General features: G+C 39.1%; 1 long non-coding RNA gene across 2 annotated transcripts in view; it reads right to left on the reverse strand.

Annotated features, from left to right (window-relative positions):
• LOC119239100 (uncharacterized) overlaps positions 1 to 13,994 on the reverse strand; it is a 44,724-nt gene that overhangs the window by 22,459 nt on the left and 8,271 nt on the right. Inside the window, exons 3-5 of one of the 2 annotated variants that reach the window (XR_008550028.1) lie at positions 13,768 to 13,943; positions 11,185 to 11,244; positions 1,815 to 1,905 (exon numbers count right to left, since the gene is read on the reverse strand). This is a non-coding gene — a long non-coding RNA (uncharacterized LOC119239100). The remainder of the gene's footprint in view (positions 1 to 1,814; positions 1,906 to 11,184; positions 11,245 to 13,767; positions 13,944 to 13,994) is intronic. The other variant, XR_005123747.2, reaches the window with a different exon arrangement.

Genomic DNA, 13,994 nt, shown 5'->3' on the forward strand with positions numbered 1-13,994 from the left:
CAAAGAAGATTGGAAGCAAATCAAATGTCTATCACTAAAGATTTGATTAAATCAATTGTGACATATCTACATATTGGAATACTATGTAGCTGTACAAAAGAACTAGGAAGCAAGTGAGGAACAAGTAAGGAAAGTTACCCAAAATGTTAAATTAAAAAAAGCTGAGTTCTGGGCCTACCCGGTGGCGCAGCGGTTGAGTGTTGGGTTGCGAAGCTGCCTGCAGCCTCTGCAGCGCTGGTTCGATCCCCAGCTGCTCCCCGGCCACTGGAGGAGGGTCCCACATGGCGCGCAGACCTCTCCTGCCGCCCGCTGCTCCCCTCAGCAGTGTACTTCGGTCCTTCTGCCTGCTCTACTCCCCACTCTGGCTCTGGTGAATTCTCACCCTCCCGTGCTTCTGACTGTACCCAGTGCTTGTATAAATAAATAAATAAATCTTAAAAAAAAAAAAAGTTTAGAAAAGTTTAAAAAAAAAAAGCTGAGTTCTAAAAGAGTATGTCATGCTTTGGTAGAGAAGAGAGAAATATGAGAATTTATATTTGTGATTTGCTGGTAAATGCATTAAACGACTCTGAAACTAAGTATACATAAGAAATTAAGAAGAGTGTTTACATATGGAAAGTAGGAATTGGGTAATGGAGACATGGCCTGAGGTGGGGGAGACATTTCACTATATAAATTTTTAGACCCATGAGATACACTAATGAGTATTGGCCCATGAGAATGTATTACCTATTTAGAACATGACATTTTAAATATGTGTAACAGCAAAACTTAATTCAGATCCTATTCATTGGGAATTTGTGGTGAGTTGTACATAGTAAAGGCAGGGTAATGGATTATCTCTTCATTCCATGGGGAAGAAGGGAAGTGCAAAGAGTGTGAAAGAGAACTAGGCTCTTCCTCTGAGTCTTCAGGTTTTTTTAAAGTTTTATTTATTTATGCAATATAGGAGCTGGGGTGTAGGCCAGAGGTGTGGGGCAGGGGGTGAGAGGATTCACCAGAGGCAGAGTGAGGAGCAGAACAGGGGAATCTACTGAAATACACTGCTGAGGGGAACATCGGGTGAGACCGGAGAGGTCTGCTGTGCCATGTGGGTTAGCTCCCTGGTCGGGGATCAAACTTGTGCTGCAATGGCTGCCAATAGCTTCATCATGCTGAGACTTAACCCCTTGTGCTACCAGGGAAGTACTGAGTCTTCAGTTCTTAAAGAGAAGTAAATGGAAAAGAGAAGCATTCCCTTATTCTCATCCCAACTTTATTGAAGTCCCCTACAGGAATTTCAGTGCACATCCAGTTTTTAATAAAAGCTTAAAATCATTGGAGACTTAGGCATTCAACAAACATTCATTAAGTACCTTCTAATGGGGATAATAGTCAATTCTAATCCTTAAGAAGATCACAATCCAGGATCCAGGGGAGGGTGGTAATGCGGGGTGACATAAATAGGAGTGATGTGACAGAGGGTGGAGGAACGCCTACTTCAGACTGGGAACAGAGGTCTGTGCCTGGGTCAAGACAGGTGCTGTTTGGGTGTAAGTATCTGGGAAAGAGCCCCCCTGCAGGATAGGAGTGAATTGAGTGTGTACTAAGTAATAGATTAATTTCTTAATAGAGTTAAATTCTTAATAAAATTCTTAATGACTCTAAATGCTTTTATGAAGTCTACGTCCAGCTCTCAACAGTGAAAATTGCAAAGTAAGTGCAGTGCATGAACCAAACCACTATGTGAGTTAACCAAGATTGTCAATTTCAAATTTACAGCTCCTTATTCTACTTTCCTTACAGGGAAACCTCTCACTGCTTCCAATATTTACCTTTTGTTCAGTGATCATCATCTTCCCACAGAATTTGAGAATGAGTCCAATCAGGTCTTTGAAGCCGTTAAAAGTAGATGAAGAATAGACACTGCCAAAAATCGCAGAATTTGATAAAGTTAGAGGAATAATGATTCTGTTTAGATGACTGGTACTGCAATTACAGTATTGCTATAAAGTATTTCTTGAATCCATTATCAAAATTAATCATCTTTAAGACTGTTACTGTCTAAGCTGTCCTCTTGAAGCTCCCCAGTGGTCCCCAATATGGCTATTCACGCCTTATATGTGGGCTGCTGTGGGCTATTACTGTGCCCATCACAGTGAATCCCACACAGTAACAATTCTGTCACCAGCTGAGAGCACATTGCCTGCCTTCTTGCTTTATCCTTAGCTTCTACCATATTACAAGATCCAGGCAGGCAATACAGTTGAATGATAGAAAGAATAAATGAATATTAATGAGTGTAGTTTAATTTTGAGTCTCCAAAAATACTTATCAACAGATCAAATATTTAATGTGCTTAAATTTTAAATTTACACTTAAGCCTGTTTCACCTTATTATTTGTAAAAATACCAAAAACAGTGTTTTGAGGTCACTGTCTTTTTTTTTCCAAAAGAAAATGTATCTTTAACAGTGATTCCAGCATACTCTCATTTTTATTCAACCATATTAAGAAAAGTACAAACATACCCTAAGAATCCAAAGTTATAACAAAGAAATTAAATAAGCGGAGGAAAATAAACTTGATTTGCAAACAGATTCAGTAGTAGCAATAAATGAAGCACCAAAATCTCACAATTTGCCAAATGATTGTGAGTAATATAACTGTTGTATTTTCCCTTGTTTTTTTAATGAGGTATGATTGACATACAAAATCTGTGTATCTTTAATGTATACATCCTAATAAGTTTGAATGTAAATACATACCTATGTATCCATTGCCATAAACAATGTCATAAAGGTAACTGTCACCTTTCCCGTTACTTTCATGAAAAGAACATTTAACATAAGATGTATCCTCTTCAGCTTTGAAGTACATAGCACAATCTTGTTAACCATTCTATGGATTGGATCTGTAGGACTTGTTCATCTTCATACATGAAAATATCTACCCTTTGACCAAAAACTTCCAGATCCTGCCTCCCCACAATAATACCATTCTGCTGGTAACACCAGAGTTTGGTATGTGAGGAGCTCAGAGAGCAAATGGGGGGGTGCTATTTGTAGGGTCTTCTGACCAAGGATACTCTGCTTCTATTCAGCATGAGGTAAGAATGGAAGAGGCATGAGTGAAGAGGAACATGATCAAAGGTTGGACTTGATAGGACAGACTGCCGTGCATGGAGCAGTGTTGACTGTGGGAGAGAAGTTGGTGGCCATGATAACAGAAGAGAGCTTGGGTTAGGAAGACAGTGGTGTTGGTGCTGAGAGGTGACTGGACTTCAAATCTTTTTTATTAGGATTTTTTTTTGAAGGATCATTGCACTATAACATAGAACTTTCAAATGTGTATCGTTGAAAACCAACGTGTGTATTATATATTACATTAAGTTCAACTGTAAAAATTCAGTTCTATCCTTCACTATACAATTATCCCCTCTGGCCTGGTTTACCTACCCTTCTTCCATCCCCTTCTGCTAACTACTAATTGGTGTAGAGATATTCTGATGGTGTAACTAGTTACAGGATGGCAGCTTTCTGAGGAGGCTGGCCTGTGGGCTAGAGTAGGATAATTCTACAATAATACAGGGAAAAAGATGAAGCAATAAATTTGGTTTCTAAAGCACCCAGCAACTCTCTTGAGAACATGGAAGCAAATCCTCCCTAGCTGAGCCTCGGATGGCCCCAGCCCTGGCTGACACTTGGATTGCAGCATTGCCAAAGACCTTGGAGCAGAAGACCCATCTAGCTGTGCTTTTGACTTCTTGGAATGCCTATAACTTCATGATCTTTTACTTTTTCCTTTTCTCCCTATGAAAAATCTCTTCCCAGGGAAGAATCTATAGAACCTGTTCTCAGTAAGATATGAATAAGTAATAGGAGAAAAAAATCAATATCATTTCTTTATACTAACAATATACATCTAGAAATAATATAATAGAAAAATAAGACAAATTTTGTAGTAGCAAAACAAGCTATTAAAACATACAGAAATAAACAATACATGAGTGCTCCATATGGAAAAACTTTAAACTCTAATAGAGGACAGAAAACTAGATTTGAATAAATGGAAAGGTATTTCATGCTCATGAATAGAAACCCTTAATATTATGTAAATGCAGATTCTCTCCAAATCTATAAACTAAATCCAACTTCCGTCAAAATTCTGTCAACTTCTGACAGCTTTATTCTCATTATTAATTTGCTTTTTGAGAAACACTGAAAACTTATTATAAAATTTATTTGGAAAACCAAGTTTTTATTTTGAAAAAGAAAGGCAAACAGGAGCTATTTAAGACCTACTACTAAGCCATGATAATTCAAACACCATGGTAATGGTTCAAGAATAGACAAAATGGACAATTGGGACAAAATAACAGATGACTCAGAGACAGAACAGAATTTAGATCAGAAGCTGGTCCCACATATTAGTGTGGAAAAGGATGGACTATTTACTCTATGTACTAATCGGCTCATTATATTGAGAAAAATAAAACTGAATTTCCACAAATTGCATAGACAAATGTTGGTTCCAATTGGGTTAAGACCTCTTTTCAAAACTGTCATGAAGCCTATAGAAAAAATGATAAAGATCATTGTGACCTATGTGTGGGGGAAAGGATCCTTAAGATGCAAACATCAACAAACCATGAGATGAAACAAGATTCCCTTGACAATGTTGAGGTTGCCCATTCTGCTCACTGCTGCAGGTCCAGCCCAGTGCTGGGCCTCCAGTCACTCATTCAGATAATTTCATCTGGGCTAGCTCAGGAACTGTTCAGAGTGGTCTACAGCGCAATGGGCAAACTCACTCCTAGAGACTCAGGCAGCCCTCACCAATTCTTTATCGGAGACAGACATGGAGGTCAGAGAGCTAAGACCGTCAATCTGACAACCTACAATAAACTGACTTACAACAGTCACATGAACATGGAAGCAAATCCATCTCCAGCTGAGACTCAGGTAGGACCAGCCTGGCTGACACTGGGATTGCAGTATTGTGAAGGTCCTGGAGCAGAGGACCCAACTAGCCTGTGACTAGATTCCTGACCCACAAAAAACTGTGAGGTTTTAATTCACTAAATTTGTGGTGATTTGTTATGTAGCAATAACTAGCTACTATACAATTATATATGGAAACAATTTTGGATTAAGGTAGCATTGCAGCTCAATAGGTGAGGATTAGATTATTCAATAAAGGACACTGGAACAACTGGATAGCCATCTGGAGAAAGATGGAGCCCTGCTCATCCCACACTACAATAAATTCCAGCTGGGTCACAGATTTTTTTTTTTTTTTTGTGGGACCCTCGCCGGCGGCTGGGGAACAAACCAGTGCTGCAGAGGCTGCGGGCATCCTCGCAGCCCAGCGCTCAACCGCTGCACCACCAGGGGAGGCCCTGGATCACAGATTTAAATGCTAAACAAAATAATAAGTCTTAGAGTAGAATATATGGGGAAATTTTCCTAATTTCAGGGGAAATACTATCTAAATTACCAAACTTTCCAGATGCCAGGCTGCAAAAATTAACTCAACAGCATAAAATTGAAGAGTTCTGTATGAAATAACCATCATGAGTATGGAGGGAAGAAAAAACAAACCAGAAAAAAATTTCCTATCTTAAAAAAAAAATTTCCTATCTATACACTGACAAAAGGCTATTATTCTTAATAGAATTCAATGAATCAAAACAAACAATTCGAAAGAGAACGATCAGAGAACAGAGTTTACAGAACAGAAAATACCAGTGGCTCTTAAACCCAGGTAAAGATACTCAACTTCACTTGAATTAAGAAGAAACCAAATTAAAATTACAATGAGATACCATCTTCTAACCTCTCAATTTGCAAGTTTAAAAATAGTTTGATAATCCTGTGCTAAGGAATAGGGGAAACAGATACTTTCATGCATGTATTAATTAGTAATTTATATGGAGGGCAATTTGACAAAATAACTGTCAAAATATAACATAGTATTTCTAGCAGTAGAAATTATCTGCCTGTGATATCTGTTCAAAGGTATTCACTGAATCACAGTTTGCAGTTGGGAAGGATGGGAAATAACCAGCCTGTGGATTTATAAGTTACTGTTTAAATACCTGGTTAAAATGAACAAATAAGCAGTAGCGCTCTGTTTGCACTGATAGGTAAGTTTCCAAGGCTGTTCTAAACAAAGAATAGGATGTTGTGTAATGTATACTATTAGTACAAAAATTTACATATATCAGACATGCTTGTCCATGCAAAGAACTCTTCTGGAAAATTACACAAGGATAAAGTTAACAGTGCTTGCTTTCAGGTTGGAGAGTGAGGTGGCTGGGGAGGGCAGATGTTGTTTTAAAAATATTTTGGATGAATTCCCTGAATGTATCATCTAGTTGTAGTTATTTTTAATAAAAATTAAAAAGAGGTAATATTTTGACACCCAAATGCTCTCTCCAGGTCTTAAAAGGAAGCTGTACTTTCTGGCAGAGTTGGCATAAATTAAGAGACCATCCACTGCATTTTTTAACATGTATCTTAAAATAGTGTATTGCAAAGCCTAGAGGACACAGCCCTTTATGATTATTGGTTAGAGGACGGTCATGAATCATTTCCCAAAAACCAACTTGCTATCCACTACATTTGAAGGTTGTTTTCCCTGTGAAATGTTTAGGGAGAGCTGACGGTGCCATGCAAAGCAGGTGGAGGAGCTTCAGAGGAAGAGTCTTTTCCTCATTATTTCCTTGCCCCATTCCAGCCAGGCTGCTGCTCCTCTTCCCTGAGTCCAGCCTGTGACTCAAGCTCTGCAGCTGCCTTGACTGACCCCCTCCCTCCTTCCCTCTCTATGTCTGAACAGCCCTTTCTGGCATCTCTGCAGCTGTGACTCATAGCAAATGCTTTGCATTCCTGGATGTTCTGCATGGTTTTGGGACTCCCCTGTGGCTCAAAGCACTAGGCAAATTGAAGACAAAGAGGCCCCACAGCTGCCAAAATATTTTCAGGATGAGAGGAAAACTGTTAGGAAAACTGAAGAGGTTTTGTGTGGACCGAGCCAGCCGCTACCAGGCCTGGGCCTGCTTGGTAACTTGAGCAGGGTTGGGGGGTGCTGTGGAGGCCAAGTTAGGGGTTTGTCCAAGTCCCAGTGAGGCCCATTCACACATCCAGAAGCACCACACACCATCTGGACACCACCTCCATCTGTCTGGGAGGGACTGGGTTGAAGCTGCTCTGGAAAGCAGAAGTGTGTGTCTCATCCAGAAATGTTGTTTGTTTCAAATATTAGCTTACCTTTCATTCACTGGAAGGATCTTTTATTAGCTTATCCTGCCTTCCCACCACTGCAGCTGTATACAATTTAAGTTTACAGTCAGGTCAACTGACATCTACTTTTAAAACAGTACTGTTTTTTTCTTTCAGACTAAATTTTTTGTTTGAGTTTTATTGTGAAATAATTGATTATCCTCACTGTATAAGTTTAAGATATAAAGCATGATGGATTGATTTTTATATATTGTGAAACTATTAGTATAATAGTTTCAGCTAATATCTTCAGCTAATCTTCTCATAGAGATACAAAAAAAGAGAAGAAAATAACAAAGCAAAAAATTTCTCCATGTGACGAGAACTCTTAGGATCTACTTTCCTAACACCTTTTCCATGTATCATACAGCAGCGTTAGGTACAGTTATCATATTGTATATCACATCCCCGGCACTTATTTATCTTACACTGGAAATTTGTACCTTTTTTTTTTTTAAATAATAAATTTTATTTTTATATTCCCCCATACAACTGCACATGCCCCATTCTAATCCCAATCCCTCCCCTCCCGGCCCCCACCCCCCAAAAAGTGTCTCTGGTTCATAGTTTTTTGTTGATTTTGATTTTCACTTTCTTATAGTTATTCATTTTCCTGATCCCTTATTTAAGTTTTCTAGATTCCTGCTATGAGTGAGACCATCCGGTATTTTTCTTTTTCTTTTTGGCTTATTTTGCTGAGCATGATCCCTTCCAGCGCCATCCATGTTGCTGCAAATTGCATGTGTTTATCTTTTTTGAATGCTGAGTAATATTCCATGGTATATATGTACCACATCTTCTTGATCCAGTCATCTATTTTTGGGCATTTGGGCTGTTTCCAAAGCTTAGCTATTGTAAACAGTGCTGCTATAAACATAGGGGTGCAGGTGTTCTTTGGAATTGATGTTTCTGTGTCCTTTGGGTAAATACCTAGGAGTGGAATTGCTGGATCATATGGAAGCTCTATGTTTAGTAGGTCCAGAAATCTCCACACAGCTCTCCATAGTGGTTGGACCAGTTTGCACTCCCACCAACAGTGCAGAAGAGTTCCTTTTTCTCCACACCCTCGCCAACATTTGTTGTTGCTAGTTTTTTTAATATGTGCCATTCTCACTGGTGTGAGATGGTATCTCATGGTAGTTTTGATTTGCATTTCCCTGATTACAAGTGATGTTGAACATTTTTTCATATGTCTGTTGGCCATTTGCATGGAAATTTGTACCTTTTGACCATCTTCCTCTAGTCCTCTTCCTCCTCAACTTCACCTCTGATAATCACAAGTATGATCTTTTTCCATGATTTTTTCTATATTCTACATATAAGTGAGAGGATATTTTCTTTCTGTCTGACTTATTTCACTTAACATAATGCCTTCAAGTTCCATTCAGGGTGTCACAAATGGTAGGATTCCCTTTTATATGACTGAATAATATTCCACTGTAGGTACAAATATCACAATTTCTTTCTTCATTCATCGGTGGACATATGGGTTTTTCTATGTCTAGCCTTTGTAAACAACGCTGCTGTGAACACAGGGTGGGGCTACCTCTTGGACACAGTTTTTCATTTCCTTTGGATATGTGCCCAGAAGTAGAATTGTTGGATCATGTGGCAGTTCTTTTTCTTTTTTAATCTGAGGATCCTCCATACAGTAATTGGCTGTACCAATTACATTCCCTAACAGTTCACAGTGGCTCCCTTTTCCCCACATCTTCTCCAACATTTGTTACCTCTTGGTCTCTTTGAAGCTTGCCATCCTACTATGTGTCAGGTGACATCTTTTTTGTGGCCTTAATTGCATTTCCCTAATGACTAGAAACAAGAGCATCATTTCCTACTGTTGGTTTTTCATGTACCTTCTTTGGGATTCTTTCTTTCTTAAAACCATGGAACCCCATGTTGAAGTTTTTATGCAAAAGAACTAACCATGAAACTGCCCAAGTGGGAGGTGGGGGAGGACAAAGCCTTGCTTACTCATCTCCACCTTTATTTCTTCCCTGCTCCTCTTGCAGACTCCAATGGCGCATCATTTAAAATATTCTTTTAAATAAACTTTATCAAGGTAAATTTACATAAAATAAAAGATACTCATTTTAAGTAATCAGTGTGATGACTTTTGGTATATATATTATGCAAAGCATAAAACTATTGGCTTAGTAGATATGAATCCAATGAAATAACTGTATTATTTTTCTTCAGAGGGTCAACAGTATTTAGCATTCACCCATATTGTCCTAACCTGATAGACATGGTATTATCATCTGTTAAGGATCTTTTACTAGCAAATAAATTATAATATTCAATTTAGTTTTACTTGTACTTCATAGAAGAAAACAACATGGATTTAACAGAAAACAAATAAAAATGTAATGGAAAGAACTGCTAGATTTCCAACAAATTTTTTCCTTTTTATGAGACACATTGGCTCCTAGGAGATCTCTTTAAGATGAAGACAGATTTTGAAGGTCATTATGTGTTTTTTTTTTAATTTTTATTTATTTATTTATTTATTTATTTTTTAATAGAGGCATGTTTTTATTTATTTGTTTATTTGTTTGTTTTGTTTATTTGTACATGCACGGGGTACAGTCAGACGCGCGGGAGGGTGAGAGAATTCACCAGAGCCAGAGCGGGAAGCAGAGCAGGCAGAAGGACCGAAGTACACTGCTGAGGGGAGCAGCGGGCGGCAGAAGAGGTCTGCGCGCCATGTGGGACCCTCCTCTGGTGGCCGGGGAGCAGCCGGGGATCGAACTGGCGCTGCAGGGGCTGCGGGCAACTTCTCAACCCAGCGCTCAACCGCTGCGCCACTGGGGAGGCCCCATTATGTGTTTTTGAATCACGTTTCAATGCATTAATTGATCCCCTTCTATAAAAGATGAGGATAATAACATTCTCACACATTCTTCCATTTTCATATCTCCTCTCCCCAAAATTTATATTATTTTATATTGACAAACTTGTAACATTCCTTATTAACTAGTTTTGTAGTTAGGGTATCTTGCCCTTATTTTCTTTCAGTTAATTCTGCTTTTTTCTTCTTTTTTTTTAACATAGGGTATTTTAGTGCTTGTTTTATTTAATTCATGATCTTAAATTATTTTGTAGTATAAAGCACTTATAGGCAATCCCTTTGTTTCTTGGGTTAGTCTAAGTTGAACCCTTTATTTATCATGCTATGCCCTTTTCTTTGAAATGTTTAAAAAAAGGTATATTTGTAAAATTGCTTTATAATTTTTTTGATTCTGTATTTTCAACTTTCTATTTGCTTTGAACCAGGACTTTTTTCCCCTCTAAAATGTATGAAACCAGTTTATTCTAGTTTGTTTTCTTCTCTTTGCTATAGTTTAAAGATTAGAAATTTTGTGTCTTCATGCTTTTCTGTGACCTGAGGTGATGGCAGACAGTGGAGGAGATAGACATGAACTGGGTAATATGTAGTCTTAGAATATTTTGCTCTGCTATTCCGAAATCTTGTTAATATCCTGTACCAGTTTTATTTCACTCAGTTGGAGGCTGTAAGCTTTTCATGGGGTGGGGATGGGGGAGGAAATTTTTGTTTCAGATTATTTGACAATCAGGATTAGCTGGGATTTATAATTAGTAATAGATATGGCTCAAGAGCCTTACTTGATAATTAGTTATTGAAATTCACGGTATTTCATGAAGTCCCTTTTCTTTGTTTGATAATTGATATCACAGGCAAATATTTGTTTTACTACTTAAAAAAGCTAGGTGTTCATTTCATTAGGCATTGGGGTATCTTGATACCTGGATGTCTCTAATAGCCTCTATTTTTTTAATGCTAAAGATAAATATCATATTAATGAATTCAAACTTACAGAAAAATGGCAAGAAAAACTTTAAGTCATATGAAAGAAAACTGTCACAGAACTTACTACTTTGATGTGATAAGGAAGATTTACCTTAAACAGTCTTCTTCTAAGATGAGAGGAAAATCAATTTCATCTTTAATTATAGTTGATCTATTGAGTAAAAAATAAAAAGAAAAACATAATTAAAAATACTACAAAGTTAATATTTATCTCCCAAAGTTCAATCATTTATCTTAAGTCCTATTACCTTTGGGATATAAAGAATAGAAAAAAAGTTTTAAATCCTTCTTGTCTGACCTTATTATGTCCATGGTTTTGGTGGCTACCGCTTAGCTAATTGAAAGGTTAAATAGATTAATAGATAAGAATACAGGTGGAGACCTGATATATCTCAATTTTTGCAAGGCATCTGATAAAACCCCTCCTAATATCTGTTATTTGTGTGGGAGGGTGGAGTTGTGTCTACTGGGTGATTAGGTAACTAGGAGAACCATAGCTGGCTGAACAATCATTTCTCAAAGATTAATGTGATCAGGGAAACCTGATCACAGTGCATCCATCAGACCCTATCTTATCCTATCTTTTGACTGAGGCTAGAGAAAGACAAAGACTCGTTTAGAAGGTGTGTAGCAGCAGAAACCTCGGAATGAAAACTAACTGGATGGCTTGACTCATGACTTGAAAAATACTGCTCTCAAGGGATGAACCCAGATTAACAAGATGAAAATTTATAGATTGTAGCTATTTACAAAGTGGGTTGTTCAGAATCCTAAAGCTTTTTGGGGCGTATTTGGGAGGAATCCTAAAACAATATTAGGGAAGTCTAAGGGCAGGAGGGACACTGAGCAGGTTTTCTATGATCCCAGCAGACGTGGGGGTAAGGGAGGAGTCAGAGTTCCAGAGCCCTCAGTGGCTTTTATTGGGATTACCAGGTACTTGGCAGGCAGGGGCGCTGGGGGCCCGGGAGGCTGGCAGGCTTCCCAGCCCCCAGCAAGTCTTCACCCTGGGCTCTCCGGCCTTCTGTCACGGTCGCTCTGCTCTTCTCATGGCTCTGTCTCTCTCTCGGCTTCTCTGTTCCTGCTGGTGTCTCCGTGATACCACCCTTATAAGCCCAGCCTTAGCCCAGATGAATCCCATCTACATATGCCCACACCCTACTCCAGGTGCCCGCCATCAGGCATGCATTCAGGACCACAGATCCGTCATCTATCCTAATGGTGGGAGGGCAGAAAAGCCTGATACTTTTACCTTACCCTACAGGAAGCTACCCTGTCCTCCACAACGGAGACCAAAAGGGCAGTTCTCCCCCTAGGAGCCTGAACAAGGACCAGATCCAAGCACAGTCAATCAAATGCTGCCACTTGGTACTTTACATCCTGAGGGGCTGATGACAACACTAGGTCTATTAGGGATGCTTCAGGGTGACTCTACAGGAAGGAGAGCCTAGAAGGGTGAGGTGCATGTCCAGTGACAGCACAAGGATGGTGCTTGACCCATATGGCAGTGCCAGCCTTGTGGTGGTGAGTGCTCTGTTGTTGAGTGGCACAACTGGTTCTATCTGAGCCATTCCCACCTTTCTTTGATTTTTGGTGCAACCAGATACCCATATAATACATTTCATTTTTACTTAAGGAACTGTATAGTTGGCTTCTGTTATTTATAATTAAGATCCTTGGGCCTCCCTGGTGGCGCAGCAGTTGAGCGCTGGGTTGCGAAGCTGCCTGCAGCCTCTGCAGCGCTGCTTTGATCCCCAGCCACTGAACGAGGGTCCCACAGGGTGCTCAGACCTCTCTGCCTCCCGCTGCTCCCCTCAGTGGTGTACTTTGTCATTCTGCCTGCTCTGCTCCCTGATCTGGCTCTGGTGAATTCGCTTACCCTCCCGCACTTCTGACTGTACCCAGTGCTAGTATAATTAAATAAATCTTTAAAAAAAAAAAAAAAGATCCTTGACAAGTACAATATATCTGAGTTCAGAATCCAAACATCAACTGGGAAGAACTGGATACGTAGCAATGTGTGTGAAAAAGATGGAGGGATCTTATCTTAGTGCAATAGATGTGTGATCAGTGCTGATGAGTTGTATTAGAAGGGGGGAGGGGAGTAGAGAGGGCAAGGAAGGTCAGAGGCTTATGGCTTCATTCTCCATCTCTTGCTAGCTACGACTAGAATATATCTTCCTGTTCAACATGTTTTAAGGCAGACAGAGACAAATTTAAATATGTCTAGTGGGAGAATGACTTGGAAAGCACTGAGTCTTTATATGAGGAGTCAGGGAAATTTGACTTAGAAAAGTCTTAGGAGTGATAGTCTACTATTCTGTTAATTACCACTGAGCTAATTTCATGAAAAGGTAATGATAGAAAGACAGATACTAAATGGCCTAAAAAATTAACCCCCTGACATACATACACACAAGTCCTGTGTTCTGTGTGGATATCACAAAAGTGAGAGAAAGTAAGAACTGAGACTTTCCAAATGGAAGTAGATTGAGAAATGTGATTTTCAGGGACACTAACTTCTATTACTAGCATGAGTCTGTAGGGACCACTTCCTGGGCTCCAAGCAGACTTAGTAAACACTTTTCTCTTGGGGCTCTTATTTGTGGGGTACCGCTACCCTCTTCCCCGAACAGTGTTCAGAAACTAACAGTTCCAGAGACTCTAGATGACTTACCTATTCCATCCTAGGAGAAATACAAGAACTAACTTTAGTGAAATATCCCAAAGGTATTCTATATTATTACTTTTCCTTCTGGTTTCAATGTGTTCCAATGAGTTATAAGCCCAAAGACCTATTTTTTCCTTGCAAATTCATAATAAGTCTAAGACAATTTCCATCATCAGAGAATCCTGTAAGATAATGTATGGGCATTTTGAATTAACACAATTACAAGAAAGAAA

The sequence above is a fragment of the Talpa occidentalis genome, unplaced genomic scaffold, assembly GCF_014898055.3.
Source record: "Talpa occidentalis isolate TD23 unplaced genomic scaffold, MPIMG_talOcc4v2.1 talOcc4.11, whole genome shotgun sequence".
Lineage (NCBI taxonomy): Eukaryota > Metazoa > Chordata > Mammalia > Eulipotyphla > Talpidae > Talpa > Talpa occidentalis.